Source organism: Petaurus breviceps, unplaced genomic scaffold, assembly GCF_028583685.1.
Source record: "Petaurus breviceps papuanus isolate PSGF00001 unplaced genomic scaffold, PetGlider_PUasm1.0 90667, whole genome shotgun sequence".
In the NCBI taxonomy this organism is placed as follows: Eukaryota; Metazoa; Chordata; class Mammalia; order Diprotodontia; family Petauridae; genus Petaurus; species Petaurus breviceps.
This window is the reverse complement of record NW_027187302.1, coordinates 4853315-4869129: the sequence shown is the minus strand read 5'-3', so window position 1 is coordinate 4869129 and position 15815 is coordinate 4853315. Positions and strand designations below refer to the sequence as shown.

The window sequence follows — 15815 nt, the reverse complement described above, 5'->3', positions numbered from 1 at the left end:
CCATTCCCTCATATTCTGGGGTGAGCATTGCCCCTTTACGCCCAGGCCTGACTCTGTTCCGCTGTGTCAGAACAGTGTTGCCACATGGCCTTCACTGTCATTGCTGCGCCCTTAGTCCCTTAAACCCAATCAAATTTCAAAAACAATTTCAATACCTTTTGAAGAAAAATTAGACTAACTTACACATGGGAGGCATTAAAACATTGTTCCTACCAAACCACTCACTACTTATGTGACCTTGGACAAGTCATTTAACTTCCCTTTCTAGGCCTAATTCCTAATCTCTAAAAATGGTAAGGAAGATGAGGAAAGTTGGACTAGATGCACTGCAAATTCCATTCCAACTCTCAATAATCTATCACCTGATGCTTGTTCAAACTCTAATTCTTTTTCTTGTTTGGAGGGAGGAAGGCAAGGCACCTGGGGTTACATTACTTGCCCAAGGTCAAAGAGCTAGTAAGTGTGTCAAATATCTGAGGTCACATTTGAACTCAGGTCCTCCTGGCTCCAGGGTTGGTGTTCTATTCCCTGTACCACCTAGCTGTCCCTCTCATTCTTTTTTTTTTTTTAATAAATTTTTAATTTTTTTTTTTAAATTTTTAACATGCATTTACAAAAGATTTTGAGTTACAATTTTTTCTCTCCCTGTCTTTCCCCTACCCGCCACCCCAAAACAGCAAGCCTACTGAATACCCCTTCCCCCAATCTGTTCTGTCTTATATTCTCCCTCTTCACCCCCCTAACTTTCTGGTAGGGCAAGATGGGTTTCTATACCCCAGTACCTGTATATCTTATTTCCCAGTTGCATGTAAAAAACAAATTTTTTTAACATTTGTTTTTAAGACTTTGAGTTCCAGATTTTTTTTCCTTTCTTTCCTCCTCACCACACCCACTGGGAAGATAAGCAATTCAATATAGATAGTACATGTGTAGTCACTCAAATCATTTCCATAGTAGTTATATTATGAAAGACTAACTATATTTCCCTCCATCCTATCCCACTCCCCCACTTATTCTATTTTCTCCTTTGACCCTTCCCTTTTCAAAAATGATTGCTTCTAACTACTCTCTCCCCCAATTTACCCTCCCTTCTATCATCCCCCCTCTTATCCACTACCCCCCTATTTTCCTGTAGGGTAAGATACCCAATTGAGTGTGCATGTTATTCCCTCCTTAAGCCAAATTCAATGAGAATCAGGTTGTCCCATCCCCTTTCACCTTCCTGCTCTTCTCCTCCATTGTAACAGTACTCTCTTGCCCCTTTTATATGAGATAATTTACCCTAATCTATCTCTCCCTTTCTCCTCCCAAAAAATTCCTCTCTCACCTATTAATTTTATTTTTTAGATATCATCCCTTCATATTCAACTCATCCTGTGCCCTCTGTCTATGTATACATGTACACACATATGCACACACTTACATATGTATTTATATACACATACATCATCCTATCTATACATATATGTGTATGTATACATATATATCCCCTTCAGCTATCCTCATACTGAGAAAAGTCTTATGAGTTATAATTATCATATTTCCATGTAGGAATATAAATAGTTCAACTTTAGTAAGTTCCTTATGATTTCTTTTTCCTGTTTACCTTCTCATGCTTCTCTTGCTTCTTGTATTTGAAAGTCAAATTTTCCTGTTCAGCTCAGGTTTTTTCATCAAGAATGCTTTAAAGTCCTCTATTTCATTGAATGACCATATTTTTCCCTGTAGCATTATACTCAGTTTTGCTGGGTAGATGATTCTTGGTTTTAGTCCTAGCTCCTTTGACCTCCAGAATATCATATTCCAAGCTCTTCGATCCCTTAATGTGGAAGCTGCTAGCTTGTGTTATCCTGATTGTGTTTCCACAATACTCAAATTACTTCTTTCTGACTGCTTGCAATATTTTCTCCTTGACCTGAGAATTCTGGAATTTGGCTATAATATTCCTAGGAATTTTCTTTTTGGGATCTTATTCAAGAGGTGATCAGTGAATTCTTTCAATTTATATTTTGCCTTCTGGTTCTAGAATATCAGGGCAATTTTGCTTTATAATTTCTTGAAAGATGGTGTCTAGACTCTTTTTTTGATCATGGCTTTCAGGTAGTACAATAATTTTAAAATTATCTCTCCTGGATCTATTTTCCAGGTCAGTGGTTTTTCCAATGAGATATTTCTCATTGCCTCTATTTTTTCATTTGTTTGGATCTGTTCAATAGTATCTTGATTTCTCTTAAAGTCATTATTAGCTTCCACTTGCTTCAATCTAATTTTGAAGGAGTTATTCTCTTCAGTGACTTTTTGAAATTCCTTTTCCATCTGGCAAATTCAGCTTTTAAAGGCATTCTTCTCCTCCTTGGTTTTTTGGGCCTCTTTTGCCATTTGAGTTAGTCTATTTTTTAAGGTGTTATTTTATTCAGTGTATTTTTGGGTTTCCTTTAGCAGGCTGTTGACCCACTTTTCCTGATTTTCTTGCATCATTTTCATTTGTCTTCCCAATTTTTACTCCACTTCTCTTACTTGATTTTCAAAATCCTTCTTGGGCTCCTCCATGGCCTGTAACCAATTCATATTTTTCTTGGAGGTTTTTGATGCTGGAGTTCTGACTTCGCTGTCTTCCTCCCCCTCCATGCCTTGATCCTTTCTGTCCCCAAAAAAGGATTCTATGGTCTGTTTGTGCTTCCTCTTCTTGTTCATGTTGCCAGCCAATTACTTGACTTTTGAGCTCTTTGCCACGGTAGAACTCTGTTTCCAGAATGGAGAGAGCTTTGTCCCAAATCACTGGAGTTTTTCAGCTGCCAGAGCAATTAGTTGGGTGCCCTCTCTGCAGACCCCACATGCTCTGGCTCACTGGTCACATACCCCAGGACCATCATCCAAGACTGTGATCTGGATGCAAGCAGGTCAAAGCAAGAGTGATCACCCTTGGAATGGTCACTTGTTCTCTCTATAATATGAGGCCAGGGGCTCCACAAGCACCCACTCAGTAGCGGCGCAGCTACTGCACCTCTGCTGCTTCTTGCTCCCGGCATAGCAGCTGGATCACACCCCCCCTGTTCCAACAAAGTTGCGCACTGACCTTTTACTTTGTCTTTGGGATTTGTGGATTGAGAAGTCTGGAAAATGCTACAGCTGCTGGTGATTTACTCTTGTGAAGTGCGCCAGCTGCTGCTGCTGGTCGGGGCCACCCTGGGGCTAAAACCATGGCTCAGCTGGGAATGAGCTAGGCTCGCAGAGCGCTGTGATGACCCTTCTTGTCAGGCTTCCTTCAGCAGGAGATTTGTTTTTCTCTGTCACTTTGTGGGTTCTGTAGCTCTAAAGTTTGTTTAGAATCATTTTTTTGCATGTATTGGATATTTTGCATGTATTTGCATCATTTATTGCATGTATTTTTGCATGTATTGCTGCTATACCTGGAACCATACAGAAGTCCTGTTTCTACTCTGCTATCTTGTCTCCACCCCCAATCACTCTCATTCTTTTTAAAATTCAATTTTATTTTCAATTCTGGATTCCCTCCCTCCCCCTACTCAGCCCCCAGTGAAAAAAAACAAGAAAAAATAAAAGCTATTATAAATATGTATAATCAAGTAAAATAAATTCCCACATTTTTATGAAAAAAAGATAAGCCTTAATCTGTACTCTTTATTTAATTCTCTAGCATTCTCTAAATAAGCCATTATATCATTGACAAAAACAAAGCAAAAAACATTTTATATCACTTTGCCTGTAATTATCCCTTCAATTTCTTTTTCTAGTCTTACTTGTTATGGCTAGCACTTCCAGCAGTATATTGAATAGTAATGGTGATAATGGACATCCTTGATTTACCCTAGATCTTATTGGAAAGACCTCTAGTTTATACAATTTACAGATAAGTATTGCCTTTTGGTTTTATATAGATACTACTTACCATTTTAAGGAAAGCTCCCTTTATTGCTATGATTATTGCTTTTTTTAAAAAAACAAGAATAAATGTTATATCCTGTCAAAAACTTTTCCCCTATCTACTGATAAAATGATATTATTTTGTTCTAATTATTAATAGTGTTTACTATGCTTGTAGTTTTCCTATTATTGAACCAGTCTTATATTCCTCATATAAATCCAGTCTGGTTAAAGTGTATAATCTTTTTGATATATTTCTGTAGTCTCTGCTAATACTTTATTTAACATTTTTGCATTAATATGTATTAAGGATATTGGTTTATAGTTTCCTTTCTCTGTTTTGGCTTGCCCTTGTTTAGTTATCAAGACCATATTTGTGTCATACAAGGAATTTGGTAGAATTCCCTCTTTTCCTATTTTTTCAAACAGTTTATATATTGCTGAAATTAATTGTTCTTTGAATATCTGAAGAATTTGCTTGTAAATATATCTGGTCCTGGTTTTTTTTTCCCCCCTTTGGGAGTTTACTTATGGCTTGTTAAATTTCTTTTTCTTTCTTTCTTTTTTTTTTTTTTTAAAGAAATTGGGGTTAAGTAACTTGCTCAAGGTTATATGGCCAGTTATTTCTGAGTGTGGTGCTAAGTATATGAGCCTGGATTCGATCCCCAGGTCATCCTGACACTGGGGCCTATAATCTTACTTGCTGAGCCACCTGGCCACCCCTAAGCAATTGGGGTTAAGTAACTTGCTCAAGGTTACACGGCCAGGAGTTTCTGGGTGGGTGCTAAGTGTCTGAGCCCAGATTCGATCCCCCAGGTCATCCTGACACTGGGGCTGGTGCTGTTACTCACTGTGCTACCTGGCCACCCCTCTTTTTTTTTTTTTTGCTTTTTGGGGGCAATTGACTCAGGTGCTCCTGACTCCAGGGCCCGTGCTCTATTCACTGCGTCACTTAGCCGCCCCTAAATTTCTTTTTCTAAGATAATGTTGTTTAAGTCCTCTCTTCCTGTTCTGTTAATCTGGGTAACTTATATTTCCATAAATATTAATCCATTTCATTTAGATTCTCAATTTTATTGTCACGTATTTGAACAAAATAGCTACTAATATTTTTTTTACTTCTCCTTCATTGATTGTAAATTCACCATTTTCATCTTTTGATATTGGAAATTTGGTCTCCTTCTTTTACTCCTTCACGCCCCTCCCCCCCCATCGCACTTACTAGTATTTTTTTTCCAATTACATGTAAAACTACAAGAAAGAAAAAATGCAAAAAAATAGTATGCTTTGATCAACATTAAGATTCCATAGTTCTTTCTCCGAATGTGGATAGCATTTTCCATCATGAGTTCTTTGGAATTGTCTTAGTTCCTTGTATTGCTGAGAAGAGCTAAGTCTATCAAAGTGGATGCTCACACAATGTTGCTGTTACCATGTACAATGTTCTGGTTCTGCTCACTTCACTCAGCATGAGTTCATGTAAGTCTTTCCAAGTTTTTCTGAAATCTTCCTGCTCATCATTTCTTATAAAACAAAAAAATTCCATTATATTCATATACCACAACCTGTTTAGCCATTCCCTGATGGGCATGACCTCAACTTCCAATTCTTTGCTACCACAAAAAGAGCTGTTATAAGTATTTTTGTACATGTAGGTCCTTTCCCCCTTTTTATATGATCTCTTTGTGATACTTAGTAGTAGCATTTCTGGGTCAAAGGGTATGTACAATTTTCTAGCCCTTTGGGCATAGTTCCAAATTGCTCTCCAGGATGGATCAGTTCACAACTTCACCAACAATGCATTAGTATTCTACCCTTTTCTTTTCTTTTGCCTTTTTTTGGAGGGGTAATTGGGGTTAAGTGACTTGCCCAAGGTCACATGGCTAGTAAGTGTTAAGTCTCCAAGGCCGGATTTGAACTCAGGTCCTCCTGTCTCCAGGGCAGGTGCTCTATTCACTGTGCCACCTAGCCGCCCCCTTTTTCTCTTTTTAAAGTCATTAACTAGTGGCTTGTATTTAATCAATTAAACAAACAGCTCCTAGCTATATTTTCTAGTTAAATGGCATATTTTAACTTTTCTTAATCTCTCCTTTGGATTTCAGGATTTCTATTGTAGTGTATCAGGGAGGGTTTTAATTTGTTGGTTTTCTAGTAGTTGCATGCTCAATTTGCTGATTTGTTCTCTCTCTCTTATTGACCAAAGTGTTTAGAGATACACATTTTTACCCAAGTACTGCTTTGGCTGCATTCCCCAAATTTCAGTATGTTATCTCACGGTTGTCATTATTTTCTATGAAATTATTGATTGTTGCTATGTTGACCTGCCCATTCTTTAGGATTAAGTTGTTTAATTTTCAATTAGCTTTTAATGTTTGCTTCAAAGACCTTTCATTGAATGTGTATTTTATTGCATTATGTTCAGAAAAAGATTCATTTAATATCTCTGCCCCTCATCATTTCTTTCTGAAGTTTTTAAGCCCAAATATATGGTCAACTTCACTACCTCTTGCCTAGACTATTATAATTTAATCTCCTAACCAGTTTCCCTACTTCTAGTATCTCTACTCTGATCTTACCTGAAATTATTGCCCACTAAATCTTACTAATGCATCATTTTGAAAAACTCTCACCTACACCCCACAGCTTATTTAATAAAGTACAAATTCCTCAGCCTGGCATTTCAGGGCCTTCACTATGTAGTTCCAGCTTACCTTTCAAGCCTCAGTGTGCATTGTTCCCCTTTATATAGTCTATCTTCTAGCCAAACTAGAGTATTCATCATCCCCAATACTCTTCCTTCCTTATCTTGTTTCTATACGCTTGACCATTCTAAAATTCACACCTGAACACAGGCTCTTTCCATTAATTGTTTAACTATCGAAATCCTAATCTTTCTTCAAAATATAGCTCTAGTGTGTTCTTTCCCCCAAAGACCCTGAGTGTCCCAAATAGCACTTGAGTATGGTGTCTGCTGACTTGAGTTAAACTCCTGATTCTGCTACTTAATTATGTATGTGGATCTGGGGTGAGCCTTTTAACTTCTTCAGACCTCAGTTTCCTTATCTGTAAGATGAGTGGGTTGAAGTAGATGACTTCTCAAGTACTTCCCAGCTTTAAATTCATTATCCTTGAATTTCTCATAGCACTTTTGACCTCTTTTTCTCTGATTATATTATATAGTTTTATCTCTCCTATTCAATTGAGGAAAGGGATTGTTTCTTACTCATATTTGTAATACCAGCACCTAGCACCTGCTAGAGAGCAGATGGTTAATAAACATTTGCTTAATTTGATGATGCCAAGGCACTGGGCAGAGTTTCCAGGGACACTAAACTTCTTTCTTCTCACTCTAAAAAGTGAAAAGTTAAAAAAAATTATAAGTTAGGTTAGATTACTACAAATGACAAATTGCCCTTTGGGGTTAAGTTTTGTGAACTAGAATAGGTATGGCCAAAACTTCCTGTTTGGACCCAAAATATTGAATGAAGTGATTATAATAAAAATAAATAGTTTCGTGAGTCTGAGGAATAAACACAGAGATGATTTACATGGGGAACAGTGAATAAATAGCATGGTATGCTCTCTTTTTATCTAGTCTTTTTGCTTATTATGCCCTTTCTCTTCCATTTTGAAGAAGATTATCTTTAAAACATGGATTTTTAAAAATGTTCTTTTTCATTGTGAACTTAATATCAATAAATACAAACCATAACAGAATCGATACACTCTCTTCCCCCATCCCTCAAACGGTTTGTATAAGAAACTTTGAACTGTTATGTAGTTTTTAAAAAGATGCACATGTGTATGTATATATAAGTGCATATATAATATATGTGTATCTATGTACAAACATGGATACATATATACATACACATACATATCTATATCTATATGTATCTATCCATCTATCTACATCCAGATAAGGATAAACATAAGTCTTGGTAGAATTTTTTTGGTGTCAGGGGCTAGGCTTATCAGTCAATCTAGCTGTCTGTTTAAATATTCCCTTTCCACTCTCTGAACATTCTATATCACAACTAAATTTTAAAATGATTCCCTTGAACATGAAAATATGGTCATGCTAACACTAGTAAATAAAAGAATAAGTTAAATAGTCCCAGGCAAGTGAATCCTGAATCTCTGAACATCAAACTTGCCTAGTGGGTAGAATGTATGTTTACAGGGTGATAATACCTTCCTTGGAAACAGTTAATATGGAAGAAAGTAGGGAGTTAACTACATGCTTAATATGAGATAAGTGTGTGCTAAGGCTGCTAACAAGAGGAATAAAATTTTAGTGTGAATTAGTAGAAGGATGATATTTAGAACAAGTATTCCTGTAGTGGCCAGACCACATCTGAAATTTTTAATTTCTGGGTATCATATCATATTTTAAGAAAGATTGACCAAAGGGTGAAGGGCTTAAAAATTAGCTATTTTAAGGAACTAGTGATACTTTATCTGAATAAAAGACAAATAAAGCTGTCTTTAAATATTTAAAAGGTTGCCATGAAAAAGGGAGGATCTTCTCTGTTGTTCCATAGAGCAAAATTAGGGCTAATGTATGGTAGTCTAAAGGAAGAAGTTGGGGTGGTGGTGATGGTGTTATAATGCAGTAGAAAATACGTTGAATTTGGAGTCATTAGACCTAAGTTTGCCTGCCACTTGCTACTTGCATGACCTTGGGTGAGTTCCTTCTTTGGGTAGAGCTAGAAATGATTTTTTTAAACAATCAGATCTCTCAACAATGGAGTGGGCTGATTTTTGAGGTAATGAACATACAATGCTAATTTCTGTCTTTCAAGACCCAATTCATATCCTATCTCTTCTGCAAACTCTCAATTACCTGAGCTTGAAGTCATGTTTCTCTTCCCTAAATTTGTGTTACACTTATTACCATTCTGAACCATTCATTTGGCAATGAATTATGTTCTTCCTTGTGGTATCTCTTACATTGAACTGTCCTGGCAGATAGAAACAATCTAAAATTTAAAATATACCTTTAAATTACAAACAAAAATTTTCATATTTGGTCCTAGAGCTTATAGGGAGTTTTTTGAATATGGAGTGATATGGTTAGACTAGTATTTTGAATTACTTTGGCAGCTAAGTGGAGGATGGATTGGAGTGGGGAGAGACTTGAGGCAGGGAGATCATACAAGAAAATTATAGCTATAATTCAGGTATGAGGTATTAAAAGCTTGCACTAGGGTTGTAGTTGTGAGTTCAGAGAAGAGGGTATCTAGGAAAGATGCTGTAAAAGTAGAAATGACAAGACATCAATAGGTAGTCATGGGTAAATAAGCTTTTTGATAATCTTAAAGGAGATATAACACTGTTCTGATTGCCTTAACTTGGGTGATCAAAACATATATTTTTTTAGAAGAACACACTTTCAATCAACTGCATATGTATAGATAGCTTTAAGATACTGATTTCAATTTCATTTTCCCCTTAGCATGCATTACTCACACTAGAGACACAGGATTATTTTAACTTAAATTATGAGCCAAAACAAATACTCAGGTTACACCTGTTTAGTTTATACTACCTTGGAAACCACTAGTATTCATTTCCCAGCTTTAAAGACACAACTGCTTTTCAAGGAAATGACATGACCTACTTATGATTTTTTAATGGCCTGAGCTAACGCTTGGATCTCTCCTTAATCCATCTGTGCTGTGCAGGTAAGTCAAGCTTATTCCTATTATGAGAAGATGTAATTATTTTGTCGGGGGAAAGATTGCATTTGTATTAAATGATGTGGGGAACAACTAACCTCATGGAAATAGTTCCTTTGGAACTTTTGAGAGATTATAAACTTTGGCAAAATGAATGGACCTGCTATCCCTTGTTGTCCCTTCATCCTCAATATCTTTACTTAACAAGCTGTCCTAGAGTAAAACTATCCCTTTAGACTGTCTGGTTGACATGAATATTTTTATTTGATCCATCAGAATTAGAGTTTTTTACTGATGCCCTAAGAGTATACATTCTTCTTATGCTGGCCTCTTGCTAATGGTACTCCATAGGAAAATTTCATTATTTTTCAGTGACATTGTGTTGTGAGGACTGAAGATTGTTACAGTGCTTTTTCAAATAAGGGTTCATTAAAAACATCTTGTATCTTCGTAGGAAACCAGGTCTGTGTATGTTTGTAGGGGAGATGAGGTAACAATTCAATTAATTTTCTTGTCATTTCCATCAGAGTAGGGGGTTCTTCCACCTTTAGTTCTGTGATCTTATAATCCTAGGTTGAGTTACCATATTATAGATGAGGAAATTGAAGCAGAGGAAACTATGGTGAGGAGAGTTTAGGTGAATCATTCAAGATTTGGGACTGGAAACCTGATCTCAAGAGATAAAAGGAAATCAGGTGGATAGCTTTATTAGTGTTAACAGAACATTTCCTGAGTTGTCCAAAGAGTAACTCGAAGTTAATGTGTCTCCTTATTCTCTCCTTCAAATCCCCAAAATCGCAAAAGGTGTCCCCTTGCTTTTGTTAATTACAATTTGCTAATAAACAAGCAGATCTTGAGGCCTCTGGATGTAAGGAGCTCTTTGTAATATTTACAACCTTGGAGAGAGGAAATTAAGATTAAGAGGAGCTGTCTTCTTTGTTCTTCAACTAGCTTGTTCTCCACTACTTTTTTTGCACTAGTCTCATGCAAATCAAGAGCCAGAAGAAGAATTAACCCTCAACAAGATGAGTGACGGATTTTCTATAGTCTCCTGAAACATGAAAGGGTTTTGCTGAACCAGACACTGCATGCAGATATAATATTTTGTGGAACTTTAGTGGTCCCCAATATCCTCCAATGAATTAACACAACAGAGCCTTAGGATAGTTATTGGAACATAGGGCTTTAGTAACCATTTTGAGACTTGTAGGTAGATCTTTTGGGGTTCCTCCAACAAGGGATCCTCTAATTTTGTAAGGGCTGCTTGGGTCACAGCTATACCACTGCAAGGGATTACCACTAGCCTTCACATCTTAGGCAAAGCTTATCCAGGAAATGAGAAATGCATGGTTGCAGATGACCCTGGTTATTCTATTATATGACTTTCAGATTTTTGCTTTATTATAACTTCCAAATATTTGCTATACAAAGAATAGTTAAACCAGTGATTTAAAAATTCATTAGGTTCCCTCCTCTTCTTTCTCTACCCCATTTCTATGATCAGGTTCACTGTTCTCATTAAGAAATTACTATAGGAAAACATTCACATATATACAGACTTTAGACTTTGTATTATCAGCTCAGCAAAATATTTAAAGTATGATATTTTAGGTATATTCTAATTACAGAAAAGATAAATTTGAGGAGATCCTAGCTCTCCAGAACTGCTTTTTTATGGTTAAGATTTTGTTTTAAAAAACACATGTTAAGACCTTTCAAAATAGAATTTGCTTAGGGCTATTTTATGTTGGTTTTCAAAAAAAATTCCTTTTCAATAAACCTTTAGAAATGGGCTTCATTTGAAATATTTAGTTCATTTAATATTCATGCAATGTGCATGAATGTTCAAGTGCAAAAAACAAAGTTGGTATTGTTTCTGTAAACACACAGAGAAGAGTGATTAACTAAATAGGAATGTAGGGAAGTTTCCTACCCACTAATATTACCATCTTCTCTGGCAACAGAAACAGGGTTTTTCTCCAAGTATTTACTTGCCTCCCCCCCCCCCTTTTTTTTTTATCAAATCACTCCTCTCCCAACTGTTAGGGTCCAGCATCCCTACCTATCTTAAATTCAACTACTTTGTATCTATTTGTATTTATTCTCTTTATATTTATCTCAGCACATCATACATACTTAATATATGCTTATTAATTGATTTAGTGATTAGTGCTAGTCATTGGGAGATTAAAAACCAAGAAAGTAGTTCTAGAACACATGTTCATCTATTACTCACTCTATAATAAGAAATCGTCATAGATGATTCTGGACTAGAGACTGTGGGAGACACACAAGAAATGGAAAACACTATATTCCTTTTCTTGAAGAACTTAATCTTCCTGGGAGCGCAGGGAGATTACCTTGTATAAGTGTTTCAAGAACAGTATGAGATAGTATCCTCCACCAAAATTTGATTCTAATCCCTCATCCTTGTATGGCTATGACCTTGTCTTCTCAAAGGTACATCAGCAAAGCATAACCTTTGGCATAACCTATCATTCTGGAAAAGCTTTGAATATGGGCCTAGTAATGGACTGTATATCTTTCATCCAAGAACCAGTCTAGTTAAATTCAGAGATTATTAATCATATTGGTTTTAGGATGGCGAATTAATTATTCATTCACAGGAAGACTAATAGAAGGTTGTGAGCTGTTATTAGTGGAGTGAGTACCCATATTAACAAAATACAGATCCTTGAAGTTTTGTTTTGTTTTTGACCAGGTTTTTTTTTTTTTGTTGTTGTTGTTGCTTTGTTTTGTTTAGAGGTTTCCCTCTCTTGGCCAGGGAAAATGTGGCAGCTACTCATGGCCAGATCCTAATATTGGCTGGCACCGAAGTTTTAAACTGCTGTTTTTCTGACTGGGACAGGTTTGCCCTGTGTTAGGTTGCCTGATGGTTCTCTTCTCTGAGAGGCTCTCCGTATTAGTGTCCAGCTTAGTGTGGATAAATGGCTAGATTTAGTTTTACTGCAGCTCAGGACTCTTGTACTTAAGGGATTTACCAGCTTCAGACTTTCTAGAAGCAGTTACTCTAGGTGCACCATTGCACCTGGAATATCCCTCAAGTAATGAAGTAAGTGCTAGCATATAAATACTAAACTGGGTGGTATGGACTAAGTGCTATAGGAGTACTTATCAAAGAAAGGTAAATGAGGGTCAAGGAAGGTTTCATTGAGGATTTGGGACTTAATATTGTCTTTGAAAAGTGGGAAGAAGTGTGAAAAGATGGAAAAAGTGGGACAAATTATTCCAGGAAAAAAGACCAAAACAAAACTTGGTACAGTGTGTGTGTGGTTAGGGGAGGTATGAGAGAAGAATGAGATGGCTTGGTTGGTGTGAAGGATTTAGGCTAGACAGCAGTAACAACCAACTTGCATAGGTAAGGATAACAGATTACAGGGGATTTTGAATGTCAAGATAAAACTTTGGGACATTATCTGACCAGGAATGAGAAGTCATTAAAAATTCCTGAGCAGGATATGATATGATAAAAAACAGTATTTTAGGAAGATGATCTGGCAGCGGTATGCAGGATGAATTGGAATAGGGATATTGTGGAAATAAGAAGGCCAATCAAGAAATAATTGTAGGAAACCAGACCGGTGGTGTTGTGAGTCTAAACTAGAGAAATGGCAGTGGAACTGTAGGAAGGAAGAATCTAAGAAACATTTTTCAAGGGAGAAATAACAGAATTTTTCAAATGATGGAATACAGAGGATGAGAAAATACAAAGGTAAGTGACGGGCTCTCTGAATTGAAGAGTAGATGAATAGTGGGACTGGGAGGTAGTCATTAAATGTAGTGCCAATGCAATAGTCACAGCACCTATAGTCACTATAAATAAACCTGCATGGTGCTTGATCACAAAATGTAACAGACTTTCCATATATAAGACAGAAACAAACCTTTTATTCAGATACCAGAAAACTGAATCCCAAAACCAGTAAGCCAATTCCATCAGAGTAGCAAAGAGAACAGCAGAGAGAGCCACACCATCCTTTAGCCTTCCCACAAACCAATACAAGATCAATATTTACTCACAAGCTTATCTGTCTCCCTGGGAAGTGTCCTCTCCTCCCAACCCTCTAGCTTGCTCTGACTGCCCACTTCCTCTGGGCTCTGCCCCACTCTTCAGCAAACTCCTCCCACCATAGGCTCCATGTGACTACATTTAGTCTATTAGAGGGCAGAGTACATTTTCAAAGCAGGGAAGGTCTTCAAATTCCATTAGGCTTATTAAGGGGCAGGGAAGATCTTTAAATTTCCATTCCCATTACATTAAACAACAAGCATTTATTAAGTGCTTACTATGTATAATTCACAAAACAAATACACAAAAGGGCAAAAAAAAAGGAGTCCCTGTTCTTGAAGGAAGCCAAGAAGACCAAGAAATGACAGCAAGGAGGGAGAGCATTGCAGGCACATTTGCAGGCATGGAGACAGCGTGTGAGCAAAGGCAAAAAGGCAAATTAGGCTATAGGGTACAGTGTAGGAAGGGAAGTAATGTCCCATAAAACTGGACAGGTAGGTGGGGGCCAGGTTGTAAAAGACTAAGTTAAATAGAGGAATGTATTGTGTTTTAGACACAATAGAGAACCACTGGAATTTATTGAACATATATATTGTCCTTATTTACATTATCTTCTCTTGTTAACATTAGAAGTTCCTTGACTATCTCACTTTTTTTTTTATATCTTCAGTGCTTAGCACAGGCACATAATAAATGCTTTTTCATTCGTTTGTTGGTATTTTCCCTGCTGCCATCTCCACTTTCAGTGCCTATCTTGAGGCTAAAGTTCCCCTTAATTTTTAGAAAATTCTGGATGAATGACTAGCAACTGACCCTGAAGACTGAACATATAAGAAATTGATATAGTGTTGCAATGCTTGAGGACTTCATGGGTCTGTGACTTCTTCTTGGTGGAGGTTCCATATAATAGTCCCTCCAACTCTTAGCAAGCAGATGGTCTTCAAGAGTTTCTGTGGCTGAAAAATTCATCACCATGTGGCACGAGTAAAGAGAAAAGAGTACTGAGTTTAAAGTCAGAGGACATGGATTCAAATCCCTCCTCTCCCACTTCCTGTGTGACCCTGGAAAAGCTACTTAACCTCTCTAAGCCTCAGTTTCTTCATCTGTAAAATAAGGGAGAAGAATTTGACCAGTGAAATCTAGGGTTATAAGTTATATATCTTCTAGTTACAAATCTATGATTCTATTATTATAACCTGAGGATGAGCCTTTACAAACTTACTGCCCCTTGGAAAATATACAATCTGTCAACAGATCCAAATTCAAAGGCTTTCCAGTCAGATGGTATATTTCAGTGGAATAACCTTCCAGAACCCAAGGTCACCTCCATGACATGACAGGCCATCAGTGTAAGACTTTGGTAGGGTATTGTAAATACTAAATATAATAAATAATAAAAGTAAGTAAATATAATAATAACCTTAAAAGTTAATCTTAAAAAGTTAAGGTTTTACATAATCACTATTTTGTTATGGATTATTAGACATAAACAGTTCAGAAAAAAGAATTTAATTATATATAGCCAGACCAATTATTTTTGAGGTCAACTAGAAGCAGGAAGGGAAGAACAAAAATCTCTTCTGTGGTGTAGTAGAGACAGCTCTGGGCCTGGACTTAGGAAGGCCTGAGTTCAAATCTACTCTCATGCTCTTACTACTTGTGTGACCCCAGGTATGTCATTTAGCCTCTGTTTGCTTCACTTTTCCCAACTGTAAAAATGAGGATAATAATAACATCTACGCTGTAGGATTGTTGTGAGGATCAAATGAGATGATATTTGTAAAGCTCTTTGCCAATCTTGAAGTGCCATTGAGATACTAGTTATTATTATTAATATCAGCAAATAAGCATTTATTAAGCACCGATGACATGCCGGGTACCATGCTAAGTTCTGGGGATACAGAAAGAAGCAAAAGACAATTCCTGCCCTAAAGGAGCATCCTCTCTATTGTGGGAGAGAACATGCAAAGAAATGTAAACCAGGCAAACTGCACACGGGGTCGACAGAGGTAAGGCGCTGGAATGAAGAGTGCAGCTAGGTGGTGCAGTACACAGAGTATACCTGGAGTCAGAGGATGTGAGTTCACTTGCTAGCTCTATGATGCTGGGCAAGTCACTTAACCCCAGTTGCCTCCAAAAAGTGAGAGGAGTGTTGGGGAAACCTTACTGTACACACACACACACACACACACACACACACACACACACACACACACACA

General features: G+C 37.0%; 1 protein-coding gene across 1 annotated transcript in view; it reads left to right on the top strand.

Annotated features, from left to right (window-relative positions):
• Positions 1–9088: 9088 nt before the first annotated feature.
• Positions 9089–15815, top strand: part of GJB7 (gap junction protein beta 7) — a 17616-nt gene continuing 10889 nt past the window's right edge. The window contains exon 1 of the mRNA XM_069065103.1: positions 9089–9572. The gene's annotated coding sequence lies outside the window, so the exon portion shown is untranslated. The remainder of the gene's footprint in view (positions 9573–15815) is intronic.